This window comes from Zonotrichia albicollis, chromosome 1 (genome assembly GCF_047830755.1).
Source record: "Zonotrichia albicollis isolate bZonAlb1 chromosome 1, bZonAlb1.hap1, whole genome shotgun sequence".
NCBI classification, from domain to species: Eukaryota; Metazoa; Chordata; class Aves; order Passeriformes; family Passerellidae; genus Zonotrichia; species Zonotrichia albicollis.
This window is the reverse complement of record NC_133819.1, coordinates 30,130,662-30,143,542: the sequence shown is the minus strand read 5'-3', so window position 1 is coordinate 30,143,542 and position 12,881 is coordinate 30,130,662.

Sequence of the window (12,881 nt, the reverse complement as noted above, 5' to 3'; positions counted from 1 at the left end):
CTAATGCTGAAAGAATTACTGAAAGCCTCTAAACTACTGTGAGCTATCTTATAAATATAACAAATTAAATATGAAAAATTATGCGATCTTATGAATGGCAACTTTTTATAAGGTAATTCTATATCAAATTTTTAAAATAATGCACAAAATAATTCATTCTGTTTCTTATGATAAGAAATTTTTTTCTTGAGCCACAATAGGTTTTAGCTTTATTCACATTGCCATGGCCATGACAGGTATTTTCCACAATTGTCTATGAAATAGATAATGCTAAACTTTCTAACCATTAGAATAATCAAATATTTTTCATATAGAGGGGCGTTTTGTATAAGCCCAGTCTAAGAACTCCTGTTGAGGAAAAGATCGTGTAATTTTATGCTGTCTATTGGGTCATTTTAAAGTTAATTATCATGCTTATGGTGCAAAGTTACCCCTTTTCTTGGCATTCTTAGCTTTCCAGACTGGAGATATAAGAGTTTTGATTTAGTTGCAATTGTCACAATTTTTAAAAAGTCAATTAGATATTTGATTAAGCTGCAGAAAATTTTACAACTGTGTCTAAATTTTCAGAGTTGCTTATGTTTTCTGTTAATTTTAACAAATAAAAGAAAAATACTTGCTAATTCTATAAATCCTAATTGGATTTAATGAAGGAACTTAGCATGACTCATAAATCTAAGGCTTGACTATTACAAAGAAGGCACCACTGCAAGGACACTTCTGCCAGGTGCCTGGTAGGTGATAAATTGAGGGACTGGCTAGAAGGGGACAGGGCTGAGCTTTCTGGCAGTCGTGATGAGAGTTGAGGGATGCTGATCTCAGTCATGCAGAGCAGGGTGAGGGAGGGGAAGGTGAACCTTTGTACTGAGCTCAGAGACTGGTGCCAGGTTACAAAGGTCAAATGTTTAATAACACTCTTTTATCTTACAGCTCTATTCCATGTGCGAAGGCAGCCTAGGAATCCAGCTTTGATAAGGAAAAGGCAGAAACACATATTTTGCTGTGCTTTGATTTTGGATGTTTTTATGTTTTTTGACTGTATTACTACAGCCTTGAGGAGTTCAGCCATGTTCCTGACTGAACAACCTAACATAAAATTGTGACTTAAACATCTATACTGCAGTGCACTGCATTCAGGGGAGTAAGGGAAGAGCCAATTCCAGCTACTGCAGTTGCTCTGGATTCCCTGGTGGTGGGCACAGAGCCATTTTTTCTGTTCTGAATTAGAAAAATTGCTTACATCTACAGGAATTGTGGTTCTCTGTAGGGACTCTTCCTCACAACTCAGATAATATCTAGTTATAAAAACACAGCTGTCCATCAAACATTATAGAACTAATGTCATAATTAAACGTAATGGGTTTGTCTGAGGTAGAGTTAATTTTCCCACAGCAGCCCTCACAGTGCTGTGGTTTGTATTTGTAGCTAGAAAGGTGTTGATAACACATCAGTGTTTTGGCTATTGTTTAGAAGTTCTCACTCAGCCTCAACATAGTCTCTTCAACATTTTTCCCTATCAGTCCACAGGTAGTAGACATGATTTTTGGAGGCAACATATCCAGGACAGCTGACCCAAACAGCCCACAGGGATATTCCACACCATGTGATGTCTGCTCAATAATAGAAGCTAAGAGAAAGAGGAGAGGGGCATTTTTTATCATGACATTTGTCTTCTGGAGCAATTGTTACATGTACTGAGGCCCTACTTCCCAGGGTATGGCTGGATATTGTCTGCTGAGCAGAAGGAGACAATAAATCTTTTGGATTTCTTTGCTTCTGCAGTGTTTTCTTTTGCTTTAGTAAACTGCCTTTTATCTTGCTCCATATGTTTTCTTCCATCTTATTTTCTCCCTGCCCTAATGAGAAGAGTGACACAGCAGCTTGGTGGGCAACTGGTCCAGTCAAGGGCAATCCAACACATGCTCTTATGAGCTTCTGTCCATTTCTCCCCAGCTCAGAGGAAAGTCACCTAGTAAGTTGCATCCAGACTAGAGAAAGTAAACAAATATTTAAATCCTCAACTTCCAGGTAGTAAACAGAGTACTATGACAGGCAATGCATCTCTGAAGGTCATGGTAGAATATATGAACACAGGAAGGAGAAGAAAAAAACCTGCGCAGAAGTTATGTCCTTCTTGGAATTGTAGTAAAACCCTGTTGGCTGCAGAAGCACCTACATTTCTTTTTTAAGCTGCTCAGCAATAGATTGTTGTTCCTATGGAAGATTTATACCTGGAAATCTGGATGGTGTCACCTTGAAATCAAGAGGGGATGTTTGGGCTCTTGTTTTGCGTCATCCTGTAGGAGACATATCTCCACTGGCACAGCCAATCCCTCGAGGTTAGCTGGCTTCAAGACTTTTTAAAATTTTTTGAAATGGAATTACCATGACAACCCCAAATGCTGCAGTCAGCCTCCACTCCCTCAATGGAATTACAATGGTCCCATCATATAAATATAGATTGTGTGTTCATATGGGCCAGAATTAACTATTCCTTTGCATATTTTGCATAACCTAGCTCAGTGGGTCTCCATGCTAGCTGATTCTTGTCCAGATTAATGGAACATAAATATTTAGCCACAAGTAAAATATCTCTAGTGTGTTATGATGTTCAATTGCATGTGGTTTTTTTTTATCAGTTTCTTGAAAAATGGCAACATGGGAATCAGTGTCACAGGTCATATCTATAAACAACAGGACACAGCTCTGTGAAAGTATTCAACACTTGTGCAAATCAGCAAAACTGAGAGTCTTTGTGCTATATGAATGAATATTATTAACCCATATGGCAAATTAATTTACATTTTGACCCAGTAAGTTTATCAACACCTTCTACAACCATAGTTAGTTTTCTACACTGAACTAATCTGTGACAATAGAATTACTTAAAGAAATGAATCCTTGCCCAATCTTACCATAGATCAGCCTGCTTACAGAGAAGAGAGGAAGAAAAGGAGAGAGAAAAGTTCATCTGTCTTTGTGGCTGAGGACTCCATTTGCTGTTATTGAGGTTGACACCATGTGCTTTTATTTGCTAAAAGCTCTTTGACCAGCAGACTAGAACGTGACAGTGTTAGCAAAAGGTCATGAAACACATCTGAAATGGTAATAAAATGAGTGAGCAGAAATTGCAAACATTTTGCTAGAATCCTTTTTTCCCTTGATAAGAATGGACTGCTTTACAAAAGTTAATACTGAGAAATACAATCATGTGAAAGAAATGCATGTTTTAAGGCAAAAGCTTGTTCACTCACTAAATTTCCATGTCCTGAATCTTGACTAGATTTAAACTTTCTCAGGGGTCCACAGAAACAAGTAATTTATGTTTATGCAAAGAGGAAGGGATTCTTTGTACAAGCACAGTGGTAATAGCTCTGGTATGCACTTCGAGGTCTGCAAAATTGCTTTTTCTGGGGAAAGCAGTTTATGAAATTTCCATAGCTAAGGCCAATTTGCACAATCCAAGCAAATGTCTTGGGTTATTCTCTGAGGTCTAAAGGGCTGAGTACACCCAACATACCTCATCCCACCAGCAAGCAGTCATGGAGGCCCGGGGTAATCAGTGTCTGCTCTTACACATCTTCCGACGTCACCTCACTTCTGAACCCATATTCATGCTCCATTCTCACTGAATTATGATTAGTAATTATTATTCTATGTAACAATATTGTACCCTTCAATAACACAAAGACTACATGCAGACCGATTTCCAGTGAATCAGATTAAAATCTGCATAATCTTTAGGGTGGTGGCAAGTTCTTACACAGCGGGTATGGACTTTTTTTCAGGATTTTGCATTATGTTCCTCTCATTCAGTACACATGAGGAAAGGATGTGAATTATACAACTTCCCTCCCCACTATACAGTGTTAAAAGACTAATATATATTTGTTTTTTAGTTTTGCATTTACTGTTCAGCTTTCACCTTCCATATTGTCCAACAATCTGATTTCCAGCAGCTATGTTTTTCAGTGAAGCCAAGTACCGGATGAGGTTTTCCAAAAGGTGAATGAAACAATCCATTGAAAATGTCAGTCAGAAGCCAGAAACGTAATTTTATTTGGGTTTTTTTGATCCTTGTTCAGAATTCATATGATTAGCATGTGGCGAACTGTAAAATGAAGTGGAACAAAAGTGCCTGAAATAAATTTCACCTTGACCTGATTTCCACTTGAATGAATTTGTTGTAGTAAACTGGTGACACATAGTGGATAAACAGTAACACATGTCTGCATTCAGAAAAGGAGAACAGATGGTAAACACACTGATATAAGGGCTGTTACACAAGAGCCCTGTGTATAATTCAGAAAGGTCACATCCCCTGAAAGACAAGACAAGTTTGATAAGGGAAAGGGATTCACTGACAAGAAGGAGTCAAGTGGGCACAACTGAAGCAGACAAGGCTCCTGGCTCCTCAGTGGGTTTCACACAGAAAAGGCATCTGGCCACATCTGTGTTCTTGTGTCAAACCACTGCCAGAGGTGTTATTCACTTGCTCTGAAAGGCACTTCCTCAGAGGATAGCACCACCAGTGCACTGGTTGAATTTCTGCCGCTGTCCTAAAACCCAGGTCTTCTGAAATACCAAAACTATACTTTTCATGGTTTTGGAACACATTTTGAACTTCCAAAGACCTTGATTCCCAGACCTTTTCCTGCGCAGCATTCGTTATCTGCTCCCACTTGTGACCGCAGCTGGCTATGGGTAAAGGACTCTAGGCTGGGTTTGGAAAGGCAACTGCCTTTGAATATCTTCCCTGCCTGCATGTCCACTGGTGTGTAAGAAAGGTCATTGTCCTTGTTTCTCATACTGAGAACAAGCAATTTTTCCAGTGGCCACCTGGGGTAGAGTTATGAGTAGAACAGAGGTCTCCCAGATCCTAAATAAATTCCCTGCACACTCAACTGCCTTCTGTCAGATTGGTGCTTAAGAATTTGGTCAAGATGGACTTGAAAATGAGCTTGAGTATGTGGAGCTACTCAACCTCACATATATCTGAAGTATTCAAGGCCAACAAGACCAAAGAGAGAGACAAAGGAAAGATGAAAACCCAAATAAGAAGTCATAAGCCAATGGGGGTGGTGGTGCTCAGGTCCCAACCTCTGATCTAGTAGCAATTCAAGGTACCTAAATTAAAAAATTATGTACATGCAAATATAATTTTTTTGTAAACACTTATATTTTATCTTTTATAGTTCTAAAATAGGAATTTTTGCAGCTCAGAAAGCATCAAAATATGTCTAATAGGGGACATAGATAAAAAGTGATTTAGGAGAAAATAATTTCTACAGATTACAAAGATATTAGTTTTCAAAAATATTCAGAGGAATTCTGTTAAAATGCACTTCATGTTATAATAGTTGCTTTACTTTTAAGATATTTTCTACTGTTAAAAATATACCTAGAGAGCATTATTTTTAAACCATATTTTTTCAATCAATTCCTGGCAATAGACTACAGATTTTAAATTGAAGTTGTTCTGTTTAAGGACTCACAGAAAACAGAGATGGAGTGAAAAATTAGGTGCTGAAGTCAGGCATGTTGAACGTTCAGCTTGTATCTGTTTTCAAGAGTTAGCAATGCCAAAGTCATTTCACTTGTGACTTATTTAACAGCTGTCTGCAATTGGGGATCCAAATTTAGTCTCTTATCACATCTTTTACTCTAGGGGCTACTTATTCCCTTAAAACAAAAGCAATCCAGGCCAAAAATTTTTACAAACAATACAAGATTTTCTCTTCAGCTAAAGCAGGGACCTTGCCAATGTTCATGCCAAACAAAATAATTTTTTCACTCTTTACCAATGTGTCTGAAATTTCTTTGATGGTTACAGCTCCAAGCCTAAAGGATTTGTGGCCTTGGTACTTGTAGAACATAAGATGGGTAGACATGCTGTTCTGTTTTCTTCCCCAGCTACTCAGATGTTGAAAAAATCCCTTTATCTACCCTACATCTCCATCACTGGCTTCTATTGGACATATTTCATGGTGACTTTTACATATTACTGGGAGGATCCAAGAGAAGGCCAAAGTGCCCAGAATGTGGCACATCTCTGTACTTCCTGGAAAACTTGCAAATGAAAAATAAAATCTGCCTCTCTGTCCACTTCTCATGTTACAGCCAGCCTGCATTTCCTGTGCATCTAATCAACTTCTAATTTAGCTTCATTAATAAGCATCCCAATACCTCAGCTGGCATGCTTATTAATGAAGCTAAATTAGAAGTTGATGAGCCCAACTTGGCCTGTAAATGAAAGCACAAAAAAATGCAAAACTGTACAAGTAAATTTATAAATCCATTTGTAATCTAAACTGAACTAGATTATCATTAGCCATAGCTTTAGTCACAAGTCCAACCATCAAATAATGAATATTAAAGAGTTTATTGACAATTCTTTGACTGAAATGTATTTATGCAGAGAAGGTCTTAAATAGGAAAGCAAATCAATACAAATCTAGGTCTGCTTCTGAGGGATTTAAGGATACAAGGACTACCAACTTCATGTCATAGTTTAAGCCCAGACTGAAATAAAGCACCACACAGTGTGGGTGTTAACGTACATGAGGAAACATTGTCACTATCAGAGCAGCCAGCACATCATAAAAATCCAAATTCCACTTTCTGATTCCCCTGGGTGGTACAGGTGAATATTTAGACTGTTACATAAAAATCATATAACTCAAATATCAAATCTACAAGCAGTTGCTAAAAGCTAAAAGCTGGCCATCTGAGAAGAAAATCAGCACTTTTATTCAAAAAAGAAATTAAGTAACATTTAAACTCTCCAAGATAAAAGCATTTGCTCTGAGTGAGCATATATAGAAAAGGATGCCTCTAAACTAGAAAATATAGAGGGCTTCTGGAATCAGACATGTATTTACAGCAACAATATAGTTATATTTCTGTAACAGCAAATTAACCTGAACATAGTACTAGAGGTAGCTTTATGCTGGAAATATACTGTGATTTTTTTTCCTCAAATGACATTTAAAAGAGAGGATCACTGGGGTAAACTGAGTGCTGCTCTTTCAGAACTGCTTATCAGTTCTGTCTTTAAAGGTCACCAGTAAAGGGTAAAGTTCCTGGCTTTTTGCTTTTAAGAGTATTTTTTCCTTTCCTTTTACTTAATGGAGGATATTTCAAGTTTCTGTATGCCAACATAATGGCATAATGCCTTACCATGGCCAGGTAAATGGCTGTCAGGTTTGCCACGTGTTTCATAGAGAGACCATGTTATCAGTATATCATATAATCGTTGTCAGTTTCCCAAAAAGGACATATCACTGAATGCATATTCTTTTGGTTCAGCACTGGTATGTTCCATCTGTGCATCAAGCATCTCTATGGCTTGGTTGAATTAATTATCCTTTCAGGAACAAGCTTATAGTAGAGAATATTACTGAATTCCTGTGAGGCCACATGAGAACTATATTTACTTTTCAAGTAACCCTTATCTCTAAAATTTGTTGATTTGGAATAGGAATCCAGCCTGGACAGAGAGAGAAGACAGAATTCTCAAAACATTGCAGTGCAGTATGCAGCCATATCTGGTATGCAAGAATAGCAATCCATTTGGGAGTATCCCAGGAAAAAGATAAAACATGAAATAGTTCCAATAGATATTCCAAGAATTTAGGAAAGGCAGTAATCTATGGCTTTGAAAGGAACTGGGATCATTCTGGAGGTTTATCAAGGGCAGAAACCCTCCATATCTGTACACTTCACTCCAGTTCCCATCTGCATGGAATAGCTCCTTCCTGACCAATTAAAGCAGCTGCTTGTGACTCAGATTTACTTTTTTTTAGCACCTAGAGACTGATGAGGTGAGAAAATACTTTGCCATCTGAGAAAAAATTAGTTGACCTCTCAGAGACCTGGGAAGGTAAATAGGAGATTTCCAAAATTTCCTTTGAAGTCAAACACAACTGGAATAAATTTTGTCACTGCCACTCTCGTGTCACCATCATTGCAGGCAAATGACACAATCAGAAATTTAAAATAGCAAATTATAAATTAAGTCATAGAACAACCACTAACACCTCTGCCGGTTCCTTGATCCATGGAAAATTATTCTTTTGACCATAGTCAAAAGTCTATCAAGAAAAGCTGATTGATAACAGTCATTTGGTAGTTTTCCTTTTTGGAGATAGCTCACACCTCAGCGAGGCCCAGATTAGCAAATGCTTATATGGAAATATAATATGTTTGTCCATTAATGAAGCAAGTAATTAATGAGCACACAACAAAGGTTCAACAGCTGTTTACTTTTTGGATGTTTGCAACATTCCAACCACAGGACACCAACAGATACACTGAACATGTTACATTTCAGCAATTTGGACATGTACAGCTTTAATAACTTTGCAATTTAAGGGTCATATTAAGAAGCGATTAAAAACCCAAATTCTGAATAATAATGGTTATAACCCTATAGCATGCACAAACCTTTAAAGGTGCATGGAATATACACCACCAACCTTATTCATTAGGCTCAGGCACTAAGAGTCTCTGACCTGTGAACATGTAACTTGAAATTCTGTGACAAGTGTCTTTTACAGGAGCTTTACTAGTCTGCTATATACCGATTGGTCAAAAACAGTGAAGCTGTGTAGATGGTTCATGACACTTCCATTTTGTAGCTCTATTCCATTATGGTTTTCCAGAACAAAATTAACATGTCTAGAACCACAGCCTTCCCAACCTTCTAATGCAGTTGTTTAGTATGTAAGCTCATCTACTTTTCTCATATATTCAGCATTAATGAGTGCTGTTATGGAGGTCTTCTACATTCTGTTGACTGCATTTTAACTTGTGTAACATTAGTCAGAAAATCTCTGTAAAAAGTGATTATCTAGAACAACACAGCAAGTTCCTCATTGTGAATTTACCTATATTCAAAAAGAGAACATAAAAAAAGAAAGGAAAGAAAAATGATCCTATGCCTGAAAGTTATTTGGACAGATTTTTGAGAGATTTATTGGAAGTCTACATAAAAGCCCAAGAATCATGTCTGTAGGAAATTAGCTATGCATTCCAAGAGACATTTTAAGTGGAAATTCGGAACTAACTCCTCTCTAATCTACTGTATGAAAATATAAGACTAGAGAAACTTCCTGTCATTCATCCTATCCACTTAAACAAAAAAGAAAAAACTTGACAAAGAACATCTTATCTAATCTTCATACGCAGTAAATGTTCTTTCAGTGTCTGTCAAAGGTCTAATCTGCAGTCTGACTGCAGCTCTGTGTCTTTAGGGTAGACTTATAAGGACACTTCCTAAAGTGGTGTTACCCACCCATCAGAGATCTTTTTCTGCTTCTGAGGACAACATGAAGTGCAAAGGCTCCTGTAATGCTCAGCTGGGGTTGCAGTCCTTCGCAATAAAATCCAAAAATATGTATTCTGCTTGTGTGTGTATAATGAATTGAAGGGGGGGCAAAACAAAATGAGAATGCAGTATGTTTGGTGGAATGCCAGCATTTGGAATATTGAAAAGGGAAAGATTTAAGGTGCCAGTTCTACCACAATTGTTCCACCATGGAACTCATTGATCCCAGCTCTCCAGGTGATACAGAAAAACCCTGACCTGAGTCCCAACACCCTGCACTGCCCCTAAGCCAGAGTAATAACACAGTAAAGGACTCACATTGCTCACCACTTCAAGGCAGACCTCACTCCCCCACTGCCTCCCTCCTTTCCCTGCCCATCCAAGGGCTGGAGAGCACCAGCTCTCTACAGCTGGGATCTCTGCTCTCTCTGGGTCAGGGAAGGGCAACATGTGAGGAGGGGGAGTTGACAAAGGCAGGAAATTGTGTCTGCCGTCATGCAGCGTGGGAAAGATGTGTGGAGCAGGGCTGAACAGATTTGCAAAGGTGATTGGCAGAAAATAGCATTATATCTGCAGCCCTCTGAAGCATCTCTCCTTCTGAAACCTGTCTGCTCTCCAGGCTATTTTCCAAAAGACTTGATATTATTGTAACAGATTATGATACTGGGATGCTTTTTTGATATTTCTGAACTGGAGAAGGCTCATTTGACACTGCACATTAATTTTGTTTGCAGACTTAACTTGGCTACCTCTTTATAAAGTCAAATGGTAACTCCAAATTATAACTGTAAGGATCAGTTCAGGCTCTTACCTTGAGGACCGAGTTTTATTTCCCATAAATTTTTAAGTTTGTAAAATATTGCTGGATTTTATTTCCTTCTTTCTCTGGGTGCAGATGCATCTTTACATCAAGTCTAGCATCATAACCCACGGATTTGGGAAGGACATTACATCTTCATATCAGCCCTCTACAGGCAGTTCAGTTCCTTGGCTTACCCTGAAATCAGGGACAGGCTTGTGGCACCTCAGGTTGTACACAGAAACAGGAATGTAGGAAGTAAAAACCACTTTTTCTCTGTTTTCACATATACAAGATCTAAATACATTTGTCATGTACTATCTTGATACGTCACTAACTGCTAATGTGTGACACTTCTCCTAAATCCTCCTTCATGTGCATTATTATAAATAATGCACATGAAAGCACAATTGTATTACAACTGGATTTTGAGATCCCTATGAGATAAGAGGAATTTAGAGGAATTTACAATCAAGTAAAGATTGTATCCAGTATATGATAATCAGACTACCTAGTGGGTTACATTTACATTCACTGCAATTGAACTTCTCTTCATTGTATTCAAATAAACATTTTATCTGCTTTAATACTTCCCTGTTACCAGTCCCCATTAGTGTAATGGCACTGCTATACCTGAAATAAGATTGATCAAACAGCTTGCAAAGATGGTTCAGACCATTGTCCAGAACCTGTGTTCCTGCGGCAGTGCATTGGAAGCAAAAACAGTCTTTAATAAAGAAAACGGAAACTGATTGCTGCATCTGTATAAATTCAATTTTGCACCTTCCATGAGTTACTAAAGCTGATTTGGTATGATTTCAAGCAACTTTTATGTTCTTTTTCTGGCTTGATATATGTCTTGTTGAGACAGACTTTTAGTTTGTTCTAGTCATTGTCACCAGCATTGAGAGAGGACCACAAAAGAATTAATGTAGGCTCTACAACACTCTTGGCATGACTTATTTGCCAGGGTGATGTGTGGCAGGTTAAAATCTGAAGGTTTATATTTGCTACTGGGCAAACTGACAAATCAGTTACCACTAATGAAGACCATTCCTGTTAGCAGTGAGATTCCACAGATATGTCCTGGGGCACTCTGGTGAGCTGGGTGGATCCATACCTAAATGGATCCACTAAATGGTGCTCTGGGACTTTCTCTGCAGAGCTGGCTCTTAAATGCTCACAGCACACCTGCAGTGATGGTATGTTATGAAGCACTAGCAGAGATGGAAAAAGGTTGGATCAGAAGGTTTATGATATAAGGCATGATTAAACAGAGCTGGCCACCCTGCAGCTTTGTGTGTGACAGTCAGGAACAGGCTGGAACGGCTGAGGAGCAGATGGCTGGTGCGGATGTCAGAAAGGTTTGTGTTTAGGCACCCCACGATAAGCCAGCTAATCTACTTCACAGATGTCCTTGCTTTTGCAGCTGTTTTCTTTAGATGTCCTTGAAAATTCAAACTCTGATCTAGGGCTACTCCTAGATACACCTGATTTGATTTATATTTCATGCTGCTTTCAAAGAGTGATAAAGCCAGTGTTCAATTAAGTACTGCCAAGTTGTAGCATGATGATTGTATTTGGCTACAACTTATCACTGGTCCCATCACCTCTGCAATCAGAATTGCATCTAAGGCTATCTGACAGAGCACTTATATCAGGAAGTGGATTTTTTTCCTACATAAATTTAAAGAAACTGATATAATTAATTAGACTTTGTGAACCTAGGAGATTTCTTGGTTCAGGCAATTGTCATCAAGTTCAGCATCCCATCAGGATCTCAGGGTTTCTGGGGGAAGTGTGAGTTAAAGTAAGGTTAGAAGGAATAAAGCAAAATAGCTAACAGACAGACCAGCTGGCTGTTTTATGTGGCAAATTGAAAATAGATAACCTTGACAGAATGGCTCTAAAACATTTCAGTATTTCTAGATAAATAAAACCTTGCCCCCAAAAAGGAAAAATACAGGTTGGGATTAGCTCAGTTAGTTAGAGCTTGGTGCTGATAACACTAAGGTTGTGGGTTCAATCCTTGAATGGGCCTGCTCATTTGAGAGCAAGACTCAGTCATCATGTGGGTCCCCACCAACTCAGAATATTCTGTGATATCTGTAGGATTTGAAGCCTACAGGTTCAGCTAGAACTATAGGTGCGGGAAGGGTTGTTGTACCTGTGTTGCCAAAGACAGAGTGGTTTAGGGGAGGAGGGCCCATATAAAGCGCCCATTTTAAGTTTTATTGCAACATGTGTCTGTCAAAGTGCAAAGGTATTTTTGAGAAGGGGCATGCTGGACTGCAGCTACATGCAAATACTGGTTGCTGCTTATCCATTCAGATACAAAAAGGCTATGGAATTGGAATTGGCACTAGTGAGTGAAATCTGCAGAGATTGTCATGTCTGTTAAATTTAAGCACAGATCTGAAAACTGTGAGGTTTTATGGATCCTGGATTTTCAAGGCTTTGCTTGAATGTGGAAATATTAACCATGTGGAAATATTAACCATGATCATAGTTTTTACTGCCTATTAAGTGTTATGCTGTTTTTTTCCTAGATAATGTATAGAAAACAGGCATTTGTTTTATGAAGTGTAGTCCAGTATTTACATCTGGGCATATGCTAAAAATATCCATCTCATTTTTCCTTTTGGAAAATCTCTCAAGAAAAAAAAATCCCAAATTTAAGAATCTTGTAGGATGTGATGCCTCGGCGTCTCTTTTTTTACTTCTTATCCACAGAAAGTTGGAAATATTTGTGCA